Source organism: Polypterus senegalus, chromosome 2 (assembly GCF_016835505.1).
Source record: "Polypterus senegalus isolate Bchr_013 chromosome 2, ASM1683550v1, whole genome shotgun sequence".
In the NCBI taxonomy this organism is placed as follows: Eukaryota; Metazoa; Chordata; class Cladistia; order Polypteriformes; family Polypteridae; genus Polypterus; species Polypterus senegalus.
In genome coordinates, this window is record NC_053155.1 from 147,571,304 (window position 1) to 147,586,927 (window position 15,624).

Consider the following 15,624-nt stretch of genomic DNA (forward strand, 5'->3'; position numbering starts at 1 on the left):
CTTAATCATGGATGACTGCTGCTCATTGATGTTGGGCCTTTTGGTTCCCCTTGTCTTTCTCTTTCCTAATAGACACACATTTGTTAGGTTAGTGCTTCCTTTCTTTTATTACAACTTAGCATGTTTGTTTTATTCCCTGGCTCAGGATGTGATATGGTGTTGTCATGCTATAGGTTCTTTCGTATGTGTTCTGTACTGCTGTGTTTAACATGTTTAATTTGGAAATACAGATTTAACAATTCAATACCAAAAAACCTAAATGAGTCATCCTATTTTACAGTTTATTCCTTGATGATAGCCAGAGGACAGAATTGATATACTAGCTCTATAAAATAATTTCTTCCAAAAGCAAGAAACTAAGTTTGGACCCCAATCTGAAATAATATTAACTAGAAACCAATCCAGGCATTTTTGTGGCAGCATAATTGCACCAATGACAGCTTATGTAAAGGTAAAGTGTGAAACATTAATAATACTATCTACCAAAAAATGTTTGATACTGTAGGTGATAAAGTTAAAAGAACACATTCTGCTTGTGAAGTGGCAAGAATAAGCATACCAGAAAAAAGGTGGTTGTCTTTCAGATCCTTTGGCCCAAGTACAGATTATAAATTACTATAACAGCAATGTTGTTGTTATAATATTCCTGAGCACTGGCAGCTAATAAAAATTAATTAATAAGTCATTTTAACCTATGTGGACCATCCAGGTGCATCAGTTATTAAAAAGATAGTTTGTGAACTTTTTTTTTTTTTAATTCAAGTTCCAGCCAAAACACTTGCCTCTAAATGAGGCCCCACCATTTTTAAATTACAAACCCTCCAAGAAAAATAAAGCGAGGAAAAGAAAAAATAATAAAAGAGGTCTTCTTTTAAAAGTAGCTTAGCTTAGATAAAACAAGTCTTTCAAAATATTAAGATGTTGCAGAAAATAATAATAATGTGTATCATGTATAAGTTGATTTTAACCAACTGTTTAAAGAATTACTTGGGCACTTCTTAGGGTTGTGCTTGCTCTCTTTCTTTGCATGTTATCAATATGGATTGATTTCATAATCAAAGAGCAAAACATCACACCAGTTTAAATCGATTGGTTCCTCTGGGGAACACCTGTGGAATCTGTCTAAATAATAGATATTGAAAGAGTGAGACTAACATGGGTACAAGTTGGCTAACACCACAGTTTATGAAGAAACACTCATGGGATTTAAAACTAGGTAGAATTGCTAAGCAATAACGTTTGCAGAGTATCACCTCATTGTCAGGTTCTTTGATTTCGATAAAAGTAAAATTATTATTAACAATTTCAAGATCAGGTCAACGTCTGACTAAGTAATACATACTTGCTAATCAAAGTACTGGAGAGTGGCTATATATTGCACATTAGTCAGACATGGGAATAAGAATTTCACTTTACTCTGTTCTTGTGACAATAAATTAAAACTTGAAGCTCATTGCACTGGCTTTATTTTGGTATGATTTTGAGGTGGACATAAATAAATTAGTAAACACCTGCTATTGGAAATTCATAATTCACATTATAAACTTCTGCATAATCTTCTCCCAACCAGAGTGTGCTTTATATTAACTAAACACACAACCTGCTGAAAACATGTAATAGAATAATTTAAAAATACTTGTTATCTCTTGCTCCACATGTACTTTCAGTGATTTTCTTCTGTATTTGTTTGTGTCAGAACTTCACTTCTTTAGCTCTCCCTTCCTCAAGTGTGCCTGCTTTTTAGACTTTGGCATTATTTTTGAGGTACCAACCACTTTCCTGTACAGTTTTATACTTTGTGTCTTTGAAGGAGACTCTCTCTCAGTGTGTGCCTTTACTCCTCCTCATGTGTCTCACACTTCCTCTTTCGTAATTCACCAAAGCAAAACTGACTAATTAGGTTGCTCTAAGGGACTGGACTCAAAACCTCAGTGTTTGATTATAATGTATATTAAAAACAGTGGTTAAGGGTGAAATTTATAAGGTAAGAAAGCAAGAACAAGATCATTCCCATAGTTTTCCACTTTTACACTTGCCCTAAAAGCATACAGTAGATATTACAAAAATGAATGGTTTTGAACAATGGCCTGAAGTCAATAAAAAAAATACTTCTCTTTTTCCCTGAAGAAGAACCCAGCACCCAAAATGGACAAAGATGTGGAAATACTTTTTTGGGTTTTTCCAGAATACAATGTACATTTCCATGGATGTAATATCTGGAACCTGTCTTGGGTATGATGTTAAACTGCATCTGGCCCTGTAAGCGGCCGTCCAACTTGAAGAGAAATCATGGGGGTTGGTGGCAGGATTGGCACTCCAGCCACCGTAAAAAAAACTTCACAAAGCTCAGAGACTACAGAAAGGACTCCTTTTTGCTCTCCGTGGGAGTAGCTCTGCTGCAGCTGCCCATAGGAAGGCTGCTTGAATCATGAAGGGGATGGGGGAAAGCCCTCAGGAGCCCCATCCCTGGAAGAGTCGAAACTGTTGGAGAGCCAATAGGGTCAGGTCTGTTGGGGATCGGAACTGGTGTGGTGCTGAGGCATCGCCCGCTGCTCGGCAGCACTCTGGTCCCAGTTTGAGGCGGCCCATATGAGTGGGCAAATGAAACGTCTTGTCTCTCTGGTAAGATGATCATCTTCTTCTGGTGTCGGAGTAGCTGCGTAAATTCTGCATTTCAGTGGCCGAACTCTCTGAGATGCGCAGACCGGGGACTGGCCAGATCTCTGTAGGTGGATACACCTTTTATTGGTCTGGTCAGTCTGATGGCTGTCATACTTGGGGAGTAGTTGTTGCTGTAGCGGATTGGCTTCTTCCAATGGTGTCCGATGTCACTCCTTTCAACGAGCGTATTATGAGACTCAGATTACAGCACTCTCTGGGTGCCTTGTCTGTTGTCTCAGTGTATGCTCCGACCACGGGGAGTGATGTCTCGGTGAGGGAGACATTTTATTCTCAGCTTCGCTCGGTGGTTGATGGGTGCCCACGAGGTGACACTCCTCTGGTCATAGGTAACTTCAATGCAGCCACTGGCACTGACAGGGCTGGCTATGAGGATTGTCTTGGTCCCCATGGGTCTGGTGACCGTGGTGAAAGTGGTTCCATATTCCTTGACTCCTTGAATGGCTGGATCCTGGTTCCAGCACCCTGAACCATATCATAGGACTTGGTACTCCAATACTGGTGCTGCGGTGAAGGAGATCGATCACATCCTCGTGGGCAGACAGAAGTGCCCAGTTTGTGAATTCTGACCACAGACTTGTTGTTGCTACTCTTAGGATCCACCTTAGGTCCAGTAAGTGACCAACTACTAGGAAAATGAGCCTGGACTTGGCCAGATTCCAATGAGTTTGCATGCAGTTTGTGTGAGGAACTTGCAGATTTGGGTACGATTGCCAATCCTAATGTGATGTGAGAGACCCTCCGTGGCAAGACCCTGAAGGTTGCTAAGGGTTGTGTTGGTGTTACCAGTGTTCCCAGAAGGAGGTGTTTCATCTTGCAGGGCACCCTGGATATCGAGAGGAGTCACAGCGTACGGTTCAATGGCAACTCTGGTCTGTACTGGGAAATGAGAAGGATGGCTGCGAGGGCTCTGAGGGCAGATAAAGAGGTGTTTGTTAGAGGAATCTGTGAGCAAGTGACACTCCATCTGTTTTGCGGGATCCCATCGAGGTTGCTGGATATCATGGCCGGCCTGTACACTGGTACTGTGAGTGCTGTGCAGAGTGAAGGCAGAACCTCTGCATTTTTTCCAGTTGATTCTGGGGTTCGTCAGGGGTGTGTTCTTGCTCCTACTCTGTTCAATGCTTTTATGGACTGGATGTTGGGCAAGGTCGTGGGGTCCTGCAGCTGTGGGACATCTGTTGGTGAAGAAAGGTTCACAGATCTTGACTTTGCTGACGATGCTGTGATCTTTGCGGAGCCAATGAAGGCTCTGATCGGGGCGCTCGAGAGAGGAGCGAGGAGTCTGAGTGTCTGGGCTTGCGAGTGTCCTGGATAAAAACCAAGATCCAGGCCTTTAATGACCTCTTGGGCACAGGCATCAGCAGTATGTCTGTTTGCGGAGAGAGTGTTGACCTTGTTGAGAGGTTTACTTACCTTGGCAGTGACATTCCTGTCTCTGGTGACTCTTCCTATGAAGTCGGTAGATGGATTGGGAGAGCATGGGGGGTCATGAGGTCACTGGAAAGGGGTGTGTGGCGCTCCCGATATCTATGCAAAAGGACCAGTCTTTAGAGCCCTGATGCTTCCTGTCTTGCTTTATAGTTGCGAGACATGGACACTATCCAGTGACCTGAGACGAAGACTGGACTCCTTTGGTACTGTGTCTCTCCAGAAAATCCTTGGGTACCATTAATTTAACTTTCTGTCGAATGAGTGGTTGCTCATGAAGTTCCGAATGAGGCAAATTACCTGCATTGTGAGGGAGCATCAGTAACAGCACTACAGCCATGTGACGCGTTTCCCCGAGGGTGATCCAGCTCGTAAGATCCTCATTGTTGGGGACCTGAGTGGCTGGACCAGGCCAAGGGGTCGCCCACGTAACACCTGGTTGTGGCAGATAGAGGGTCATTTTCGGAGGGTGGGACTGGACCGTGTGTCTGACGGGGGGGTTGCAAACTGGGATCCTGAGTTGTTTCGTGGTGTAGTGGGTGTGGCAACGCATTGTACCAGTGCATGCTCCCCAACTTGACTTGACTTGAATATCTAGAATTGTAGCCTCTTTTTACAAGATGGTAATGATCATTATATATAACATGCTACTGTGGCTGTCCAGGATTTTAAATCACCTGTAGCTTGCAAAACATTTGACCTATTGATCTGAAATTTGGTATAAATATACTATGTGACGTCTACTATCCACTTTCAGGGGTGATGATTGACCTCCAAGGTTATTCCTCTTTTTATTTTTATTTTATTTTATTGTAGAAACAACTCTCGGCAGCAGCCAGCAGGGCGGCTGTGCAGCGCTGTTCTCATCCCTATCACCTTCGCTGTCACTTCCCTTACCTCTTCATATTTTAAATCATTCTTGAGGCAGATTGAAGACTTAAGTGAAAAATTAAAACATACTAAGTAATTGCAACACAAACAATGATTTGATCAGTTTTAACGCGAAAAGATCCAGACGAAAGAAGAGAAGAAGCGGGCCGCTAGGGTGTAGAAAAGAAGAGCTGCTCAGGAAGCAGCAAGTGTTTCAACCTCTGAGCAAATGAATGCTAAACGAAAGAGTATGGAAACTATGAATGCTCAAGTCAAGTATATTGCCGTTACTGGTACAGCATAATACAATAATGGTAAAGCACAGTATTATCTGACAGGAGCAAATCAATAGCCAAAAAGGAAGCAAAAAAGCTGAAAGGAAAAGAAGCTATGGTATAACATGTCAAAATCACTAAAGTACGGCTTCCTAAACAGGTAAACAAGTATCAGTGGTTCATGCACATGCTATAAGGTGCTACCTGTTTTCAAAATTAACTTCCTTCATTTCACATGAGTGGAAAACGATAAAAATTTAAAATTTAAAAACATTCAATGTAAAAAAAAAAAAAAAAAGTTCCATGATGGCTTTATGTTGCACATTAATCTGTTTACAAAAATCAAGAAATTTAAGTTAATGACATTATTTTCAGCATTCGCGTTCTAATACAATTTTTTGATTCCTTATTGGAAAAAAGCTTATATAAACAGATATCACTGCTTAGTTGATGCTTCTCCTGATGATTTTATTAATCTTTACAAATAAGACACAAATCACACTTGAATGCAAATATACAAGGACAAGAGTTGGAGAACCTATGTTTGATTCTATACAACAACGAATCTATGTTTTAGGATTGGGTCACCACAAATTCTTACCATGGCAGAACAACTGGAAAAGCGGGCATCATATTGCCAGAACATTCAAAACACAAGTCTAATAGCTCAACAAAATATCTACATATGACAGGAAATAAGTCTGGTTATTTTTCCCCAGTAGAGATCTCTACTAAATAGTAAATGAGAGGCAGACACAAGTGGAATTATTATAGGAAATTGCACCCATTTATGTCAATAGTACAAAATTCACTGGAGCAAAGTGCCATTTGTTTCATGAATTTTTTTGCTAAGTGAAACACAGTTTTTGCTATGAATGAAATTTCGCAGATATTATTTTGCTGATCAATGTTTAGAGTTTATTATTACAAGTTAAGTAAACATTTAGAATGTACTTATCTGTTCTGCTAAGGAAATATTTTCATATTATTTGATGACCTTTCATTTTTTCTTCTTCTTCTAGTAATTGCTCAATTTAGAACCAAAACTATAAAATACTTAAAAAAATGATTATGTAGTGACACTATTAAAACTTTGAACATGTTCTCAAAAACTATTAATATAAATAAAATGACACACATCTACCACCTACAGAGATGTTCCTCTCAAAACAAAAATAATTAGCAACCCTCTCCAGAATAAGTGGTTTCTGAAAAATGAGATGATATATAATCTCATTGATTTTATTACTGGCCAACTGTAATAGGATGTCAACCAATTCAATTTTTTTTATAAATGTTATAGACTTATACTATATTGTTTTAGTATGATTTTAAATACAATGCTAAATGCTAAGCTATAGAACAAAGGAAACATTTTATTATGTGGGATTAAAAGCAACAGAGGGAGAAGATGGAAAGGCAATAGAAACAGCAGTTGTGCTAGGATTCAGCCATTCTCCTGAAGCTTTCAGGTAGCAGCAATAACCAAGTCACCAGAGTTTTCACATAAATTCACTGATTCATTATATGTGGCAAATTTTGCAAAATGCAAAATAATTAGACAACTCAATTCACCTCACAGTCATAGTAACCAGCAATACAAAATTCAGGTACTTGTTAAGTGGGTTATATGTCAAGAACTTTTGTGGGGGACCCTGCAGCTACTGGTTTTAATTCCAATCAATTTCACAATCAGTGCTCATTTTTTCTTTATACTAAACTTTGTTTTAGAATATTGTCTGTTTGTATTCTCTTATTCTAAGAGATTCTGAAATATTTACAGTATATTTTTGCAAAATCTTTAAATGCGTTGTCTTTTCTTTGCCATTTTCTTTTTGTGTTATTTACACCATGTGTACACTGTGGGCTCTGAGCTTTGTAAATTCATCTCTCTTTATACTAGTATGTGGTTTGCCTTTTACTTTACCATTTTATATAAAGTTTCCTTTCCTCCATTAGATGTATCCGAATGCTGAAACACTGAATGCTAAGAAGAGCCAATTAGTACAGAGTCATATTCACTGGTCTGCTCATTTGTAACAAGACAAAAAAAAGATTTCTTATTATGAGGGAAGTTTAAAAAAGTTTACACACTTTTTTAACTCTATAAAATAACTAGTGACAGTTGATATGCTAGTATAGAATTAGCTGCATTTTGAGAGCTGCCAAACTGACCCTACAGCCAACAGCAATACCAGGTTTTTATCATATAGCAAGATGAAATATACCATTTAATTATAAAAAAAATCTTGGAGAGAAACAGTAGGGTGACGAGACGTGATCTTCATGTAAAGATCACGGAAGACACTTAAAAGACCTGCGAGATTAAAGAGATTGGCCACGGAGCATCTCACGCGGACCTTTAACATGAAACTTTGTGCCAAGAGATTGACCAAGGGTTGTCTCGCAATGACGTAGAACATGAGATTCTTGCAAGACAAACCCTACTTTTACAACCAAATAAGTGCATGGGCAGCAACACACTCAGTCGTGTTTTGGCTTTGAGCACACACAGATCCAGGGCTCTCAGCGCATATAAAGCATATAAGGACAATACGTTATAAATGAAACGTAGACAACTAAGCGAAGAAGAAAGAAGCACAATGAAAAGAGACTCAAAAGCGTTGGAGAGGCAAAAAAGAAAAGGAATAATCTAGGTGCAAATTCAGAAAATAAGGAAAGTAATTATCAGTCCGGAACAAGAGGAATTGAAAAAAAAGCACAATCTGGACGTTGGCGCTATACACATGCAGAGCAGGTTAGAGATTATGAAAGTAATGGAATTCGAAAGGCTCAAAAAAAAAAAATAATGGCGTGATACACATGTGGAGAAAGTTAAAGAATCTGAAAGTAGGAAAACTAGAAAGTATTAAAAAAAAAGAAAGTAAAGGTCGCAGTAGCGCAAACAAATGGAAATTATTACTCGAAAAAGGGAAAGTAATCACCACGGACCAGGTGTCATTGAAACAAAAGCAGAATAAAGCGAGGTCAGAAATAAAAGACAGAGTAGAAAATCATAAAGAGGTTAAAAAACAAGGGGGCCAAACACATGCGGAGCAGGTTAGAGATAATGAAAACTGGAATTCAAAAGACTCAAAAAAAACATAGGCGTGAATCACATGCAGAGCAAGATACAGAATATGAAAGCAGAAAAAAATGAAAGTGTCAAAACAAAGACAGTAAACATTGCATTAGTGCAAAGAAAGAGAAATAACGAAAAGGTGAATAGAGATGGAATATATGGACATAGGTGATATTTTATAAGTATGGAAATATTGTAAGGCTTTGAAGTTTTAGTCAGAGAATTTCAAAAACAGAGTTTACCTCACATGCATTTATTGGTTACTTTGCAAAAAAAAATTATTAACTGCTGATGATGAAGATCGTTTTGTCTGTGCAGAAATTCCAAACAGAGAAGGCTATCCTGAATTATGGGACAAAGTTATTAAACACAAGTCTCACTGACCTCATTAAAAAGATTCAGCACATTGGGACTCGAAAGCTTTCATATATTGTTTTTACAGAAGTTCTGAAATAAAAGTGAAACTAATAAAATAGCAACAATTCAAAGAAAAAAAAAATGTTAAAAGTGTGTATCCGGAAAAACAAAATCGGGGATGGTGAGCGAAGCGAGCAGGAAGTGAAGCCCCTAGTCTTTAAAATAAGACCACCAATTTTCATTCGTTGGCAAATACACATTACTATATATTATTATCTTACACCTTTTTTTCAATTTCAGTATTAATAATTATTTTTCTTCATTCAGTGTGAAGTGTTAGCACAATTTTCCTGGATGGTCAAGAGTTATATCTAAGAATAAAGTGTCTTTAGAGTAGATGTTAAATATGTTAAAAAAAAAAAAAAAATGAGAAAGGTGGAAAGCTTTTTTTTGCCAGCAGTCTTTTTTTGTACTTTATATCCACATAGTGTTTCAAAATGGAAATTTGAATTTTATTTCAAAGTGGGCTTTCAGGCTTAAAACTTATACTGGTTTAGACACTTCCAATAAACGTCTCTTTTAGGCATTATGATTCATATCTCAGAGGCAGGAGCCTCATAATTATCTTTCATCTATTTTTAAAAAAAAGAGCAGGTTCATTTCAGGTATAATTTTATTAAGTGATTTTATAAAATTATATACGACTGCAACTTGCTGATAGCTGTAAAAAAAGACTCAAAGAGATTTTTGATATGCACTGTCATCTTGTCATCAAATTAAATATCGAGTTACATAATTTGAAAAGAGTTGGTGCTTTTCTTATGTGTAGATTTCAATATGTAGAGTCAGTCAGATTTTTCAGATTAAGCAAATGGAGAGTGACTGTTAAAAGAAAGGATTCTGAATAATTTATGGTATGGTAAAAGAATTTTTTTGTTTTAATAAGATGCAGTGAATAAGTTTGGTGTTTTTTTACACTAATGGGTGAGCTATTTTCATCAGAGCCTAAAAGACAGTTGCTCACTGTTGGTAAAAAGAGTGTGTGGTGAGGATATGTGGACCATTTGTGGACAATCGAAAAAAAGCTTTAGGTGCTCTGCTCCCAAAAGGTAAGAGTGGAAAAAGGAGAACATCCACAAGAACATTAAATAAAATCCAAGATATTTACCTTTCATCATTGTAGGCAGAATAAAGAATTCATTATTTAAAGCTAGGCTTTGTATTTCTGATTTAGTATAATCACTTCATTACCTCAACTATCAGAAACTAATAAATTAATAGAGTAATAGCATCTATTTTGTGTTGCTTGTCCCTACTGCTGCTGTGGTAGGATGCAACTCTTTATGGCCCAGAATGCAATAGGTCAATTAATGAGTGATAAAACAAACAACAGAAATAATCGAATGATAATGATGCAATACTGTAAAACAGAAATAAATTAGGATTCAGAGGGGTGCAATAGTAAGAATATTCCAAGATATAATCTGTAACATTTGGTGCATGTGCATTTCAGTAACATTCTCTCTTAATTAATCACTTAAGATACCAAAATTCTCCTAGATTAGTATCACATTTCAAAATGGTGAAACAAATATTTATTTAAACGTGTTGTGCAGGCAGCACTGGTGAGTCTTTTATCTGAACTATTTCTAAGGCAACATGGAGGTGAAGTAATAGGGTGGAATGTTTTGGTTTTTTTTTCCTCTCACAGTCTCCATTTCTCTCTCTAGAATGATGGAACAGCAGCCAGGCAAAGTGTTGCCATCCCTTCAAGCCCAGCATCCAGCTCCATCTCTTCTACCTAGCTGGAATACAATGACTGATAAGATGTGAAAAGGTCATCATTTGACAGGAAGAGCTCAAAGAGCCACATCTTGAAATGTTCTCTTTAGCACCACAACAGGGTGACATTTTACCAAATTTCTACAGAACTGTTCTTTTATTCAACCCCATAAACATGCATCTCTTGGCCGGAGCCCCAAATCTTTGTTTCTAATATTTCTTATTATTCTAAAAATGTTAAGAATATAATATGTTGTAACTACCAAAAGTGCATTGTTTTAATCTAAAACTGTTATATACAATAGTTTAGAGGTATCTTCAGTAGTTGCTCAAATAATTATGCTTATCATGAGCAGTTTTCTGTAAAAAAAAAAAAAAAAGTTTTAATATAAGCATCAGTCTAATTGTACAAATTGCATTAGTTACAGGTACAAATCAATTCAAGAGATTGAGGAGAAAAGCATTCATGTGCCTTTTCTACACTTCATCCCCTGATTTTATGCGAGTCATATGTGTAAAGCATACATAATAAACATTTTTTCCATTAAAAATGTAACCATTTCAACATGAGTATCTATAAAAGAATGCAACCATTTCAAAACCTTTTAGCTTTAGAAAGATTGTGGCTTTTGCATGAAGGAGTATATTTTCCTTTATGTAATAACGCATCTCATATGTGAGCACCTTGTATACCACTGTAGATTTTATGAAAGCGATCCAGGAGCAAAGCAGTGCTCAGTTTTCATCAGCTTCACTTTGGTCATATTTGGTTTAAAAATTATTAGCAGCACTTATTCCCTCTTGTACAATGTTCAATTCAAACAATGTACAATTTATTTCATAGACATAATTGAAGAAATTCCATTTTGTCTGATATAGACATCAGAAGAATTTCCCTGCATTGCTTACCATATTTTTATACAAAGCAGTTTAGCTGGCTTATAGTGCATATAGCCTCGATTATGCATGCAGTTGTGTCCATCTCTGGATACAGATACGGTATATTAGCAATAGTAAGACTTGCAGTAATCTGAACTGGTATTCCATTTCTTTTTTCTTTTCAAATTTTTTTTCCATCCTTTATACCTCCAAGCCCCTTTTTTGTCTCCCAAGTAGGGGTATAACTAGGTGGTATCTCCCTTTTCATGTAATCAAGAAGTCGCTTCTAGATCCCTTAACTCAGTGCAGGGTTGGGAGGTGTGGGGTCTTTGTGTTGTACTATTGTGGAAACTGAATATATAAAAATTTGATTATTTTGCTCACACGAACCAGGATGAACTGAATTTACAGGAATTTAATAAGAGGCATTACAAACATCCTTTCTTGTACATTCTGTTTGTGTTCTACCAGTGTGTGTTAGTTGATTTACAACTTAATGGTGAAGAGAAAAGAAGGCAAGTATATACCACAGAGCCACAGAAACTGGTAAATTAGTTTATACTCTAGGAACTAGATATCTGCACTGGCAATTGGAAGGTTGCTGGGTTAAATCCCGTAAACACCAAAAAGTGACTGTACTTCATTGCGCCCTTGAGCAAGACCCTTAACCTGCAATTACTCTATCCTGGGTATGATGCTAATCTGCACAGAGCCCTGCATGTAGGCCCTCAAACCTGCAGGGAAAAACCTGGAGGTTGGTAGCAGAATTGCCACTGCGGCCACTATAAAAAGCCTTACACTGTTCTGTTCCATCTGAACTAGTGTGGTGCTGGGGTTTTACCCATTGCATGGCTGCACTTGGGTCCTAATCTGAGATCCTGAGTTGGTTTGTCATGTGGCTGATGCGGCAATGTGTTGTATCAGCATGTGCTCCTAACTTTTGTGTCTCCCTGTCTGGGAATGGATGGATGCTGCAGGACTAGAAATTACAGAATTAGTTAACAGTTTGAGAAGGGAAGATGCAAGGGGGTACTTAAAAGATCAAACATTCTGATCAGTGTCATTCATCATAAAAAAAAGTTGGCTAATCAAATGTGCATAATGTCACCAGTCCAGGAATCCCACAAGTGTAATAAATATAGCTTGTTTGAGGGACCAAGAGTCGTAAGGCCATCTGATTTAGACATCAGAACAAAATGTAACCTATGAATAATACTGATTGCTAAACCAAAAGATGACCAGGACAATATCCACTCCTTGACATTTATGATTTTCAGCAAGCTTTTCTAAGACTGTGTGTCCTGTATGGGGCACTGTAGCACACCTCCCATTCAGCCCTGCAGGTGTCCAAACAGAGGGACACCAGAGGAATGTTGGCACCTAGTGTACTGGAGAAGCACATATCCACTGGGAAGCAATCTTCCCCCTGGTCGTCCAATATAACAGCCTCCCGAAGAGGAAAGGCACAACTAACCAACCTGGTTGTGATATCCATCCTCTCGCATCTTTCCATTATAAAGGCACCTCAGTAAGGTAAGGACCCATCCATCCTGACTAGGATACCAGCAAACCCATGTTGCTCATCACAACTATTAGTATTGTAATACTTTAATAAACGGCAAATTGTTTTTATATTTTGTATACTTTGTCTTTTATCTAGAGTTATTGAAAAAAATGGGCATAAAGTGTGGGCAAAATTGTCATTTTCTTGCCAACAGGGTTTATTAAAGATGTTAAAGGCGCTTCTCAATAATTAGAACAACTCAGGTAAAAGCAAAACAGTTTGGCTAGTAAGTGGCATATAACTAAAAAAAGTTGCAATGACATGCCCATGTTTATTAGTGCTGGTGATAGTGAGTCTCTTTGTAGAGAATCTTATACAGAATATCACAGAGTGATCAGCAATTGGTAGTTAATTAAATGAAATACATCAGATTTTTCAGAGAAAACTTAAAACATGAGAACATGGGTGGAACCGGTTGTCTCCACATAGACAAGAAGCAGATTCTGCAATCTGTAAGGCAGAAGCACTATCAAGTGATTTTTTTACAATCTTTTGCAGGTTAGCTCCAGTCTATTGACTGGCCTTCACTGGTGACACCTTGTTTAAGCCAGTCTCCTTTAGATTACTTTCAAATACTGTATGTATCCTTCTTTAACACTACCATGCCTTGAAATCTCTGTGTCAATCACCTTTGGTGGTCCAAACAGCAGCTCAATCATTGGTGGTAACCAAATGTTTCTGGTAAATCCACAAAAATGAGACGGACACTCAAAAGCAAACATAGGAACATCCATAATAGTCTGCTTATCTTCACAAGCGGATAGGAGAATTATAACAGCTCTCACATTATGTGCATCATTAGCAATATGTTCTTTCTTTCTATTTACATAATGTCTCTGGCCTTCAAGCTAAATTAATTTCCCTTATATTTTACTACTGACAGTTGTGCTTTTTTGACTAAATATGATAAACCTTGTTTCCTGAATAATAGATGATATGTTTCAGGTTTATAAACTTAGAGATAAAATGAAGTTGCATGACAAAAGACAGTTTCAATCTAAAGGCAGGAGAAACCACAATTACATTATAGTATGAATCGATAGCAATAATCCCCATATTTCCAAAGAGGTATCTTTAAGTAGTTATTCGGCGACTACGAGTAGGATAATGATGCCATATGGGGACTGCTAAAAATCCAGGAAAATTTCTTTATACTAGCATGGGGAACAGACCAAAGAAGAAATTGCAGTTAACAAGGGAAGTTAGTTGCGCACCCATCATACACATCTATTGGAAAGTCAAATGATTTTAAATAAGATTTAGGGGTGTTGAAGTGTTATAGAGAGCTTAGGGGTAACTACAGCAATCTATCTGGTTAACTTCTCTCTCTCATTCTTTCCAAGGGCATGAAGCGGAAGCAGACAATGGCCAACTGTGAGATGAATCTCGTTGTTGAAGAACTCCAGGCTCTCGACAACCAAACCCAGAAACTCCTGTCCAGACGGAGGTTCCTGCGGGATTTGAAGGCTCGGCTGCTGGAAATCATCCCCGACATCTGAAATCGATGCAACACATCGAGTTTCAGTAACATCGACTCCACACTGTGCCGCTCACCTCCAAGGCAAAGTGAGCTTTACCCCTGTGCCTCGTCTGAAGACCTTGGCTTGTTTCAGGTATGCAGGTGGGGGTTTAAGGCTAGAACACATCCATCGGCACAGGCAAGCATCTCCACCTAGAACTGGTTCGACCCTCTCCACACCCCCCAGTTTGCCTTCAACCCCAGGTGATGTATTTGTGATAGGAGATTCAATTGTACGAAACCTAAACATCTCATTCCTCAATCAGAAATTTTTTGTCTCGTTTACCCTGTGCTCGTGTCCGAGATGTTATGAGACGTGCGCCGACAGTCTTCAAGAGGCACAAGAACAGGGCAATGGAATCCATTGTAATACACGCCAGGGGTAAATGACGTGAGACACCGACAGTTGGAGATTCTCAAGGCAGACTTTGCAGTACTAATCAAAGCCACGAAGAGAGGACATCGTCTGCAAGAATCTTCATCTCGGGTCCCCTACCTCTAGTTAGAAGATCAAATGAGTATTACAGTCGTCTGCTGGGATTAAAAATCTGGCCAAAAGGCTTCTGCGAGAATCAAAACATCGGGTTCATAGACAACTGGGACCTCTTCTGGGATAGGCCGTGTTTCTTCAAGCGGGATGGCCTGCATCCAAATAGATTCAGCACCTGAGTCCTCTCCGAAAACAACGCTAAGGTAATTCGTCTCTCTTGACTCACTATTTCTACTCCTAACCCTTTCTGTAATGCTTTGCTAGGACATGATAATTCTTTAACAAAATCTTCTGCAAAAGTGCACTGCATTACTACTCTAATAACTAACCTCAATGCATGTAAAAAATCTAGGCAGTGCGGCATAAATATGAATAATTTAATTACAATTACACCTTTAGATGAATAATGTATTAAATCTATAAAAACAGATTATAGATTAAATAAAAAATACGCACAGAGCGGCGCCAACAAAAAAAACGTAATTTCTATCTCGAATACCCATAACGCACAAAAAAGTTCTGCTCTTCCAAAACATTAAATATGGCTTTATTAAATGTTAAAGCATTAACCAACAAGACGTTTTCCATCAACGATTTTATTAGTGATATGAAAATTTATTTTACTGCACTAAGTGAAACGTGGCTTAGCTTTGATGATGCAGCTGTTTTAATCGAATCTGCGCCTCCGATTTACAG

At 38.1% G+C, this 15,624-nt stretch overlaps 1 protein-coding gene across 1 annotated transcript in view; it reads right to left on the reverse strand.

The window, feature by feature from the left end:
* itgbl1 (integrin, beta-like 1) overlaps positions 1-15,624 on the reverse strand; it is a 772,739-nt gene that overhangs the window by 587,193 nt on the left and 169,922 nt on the right. The window lies entirely within an intron of this gene.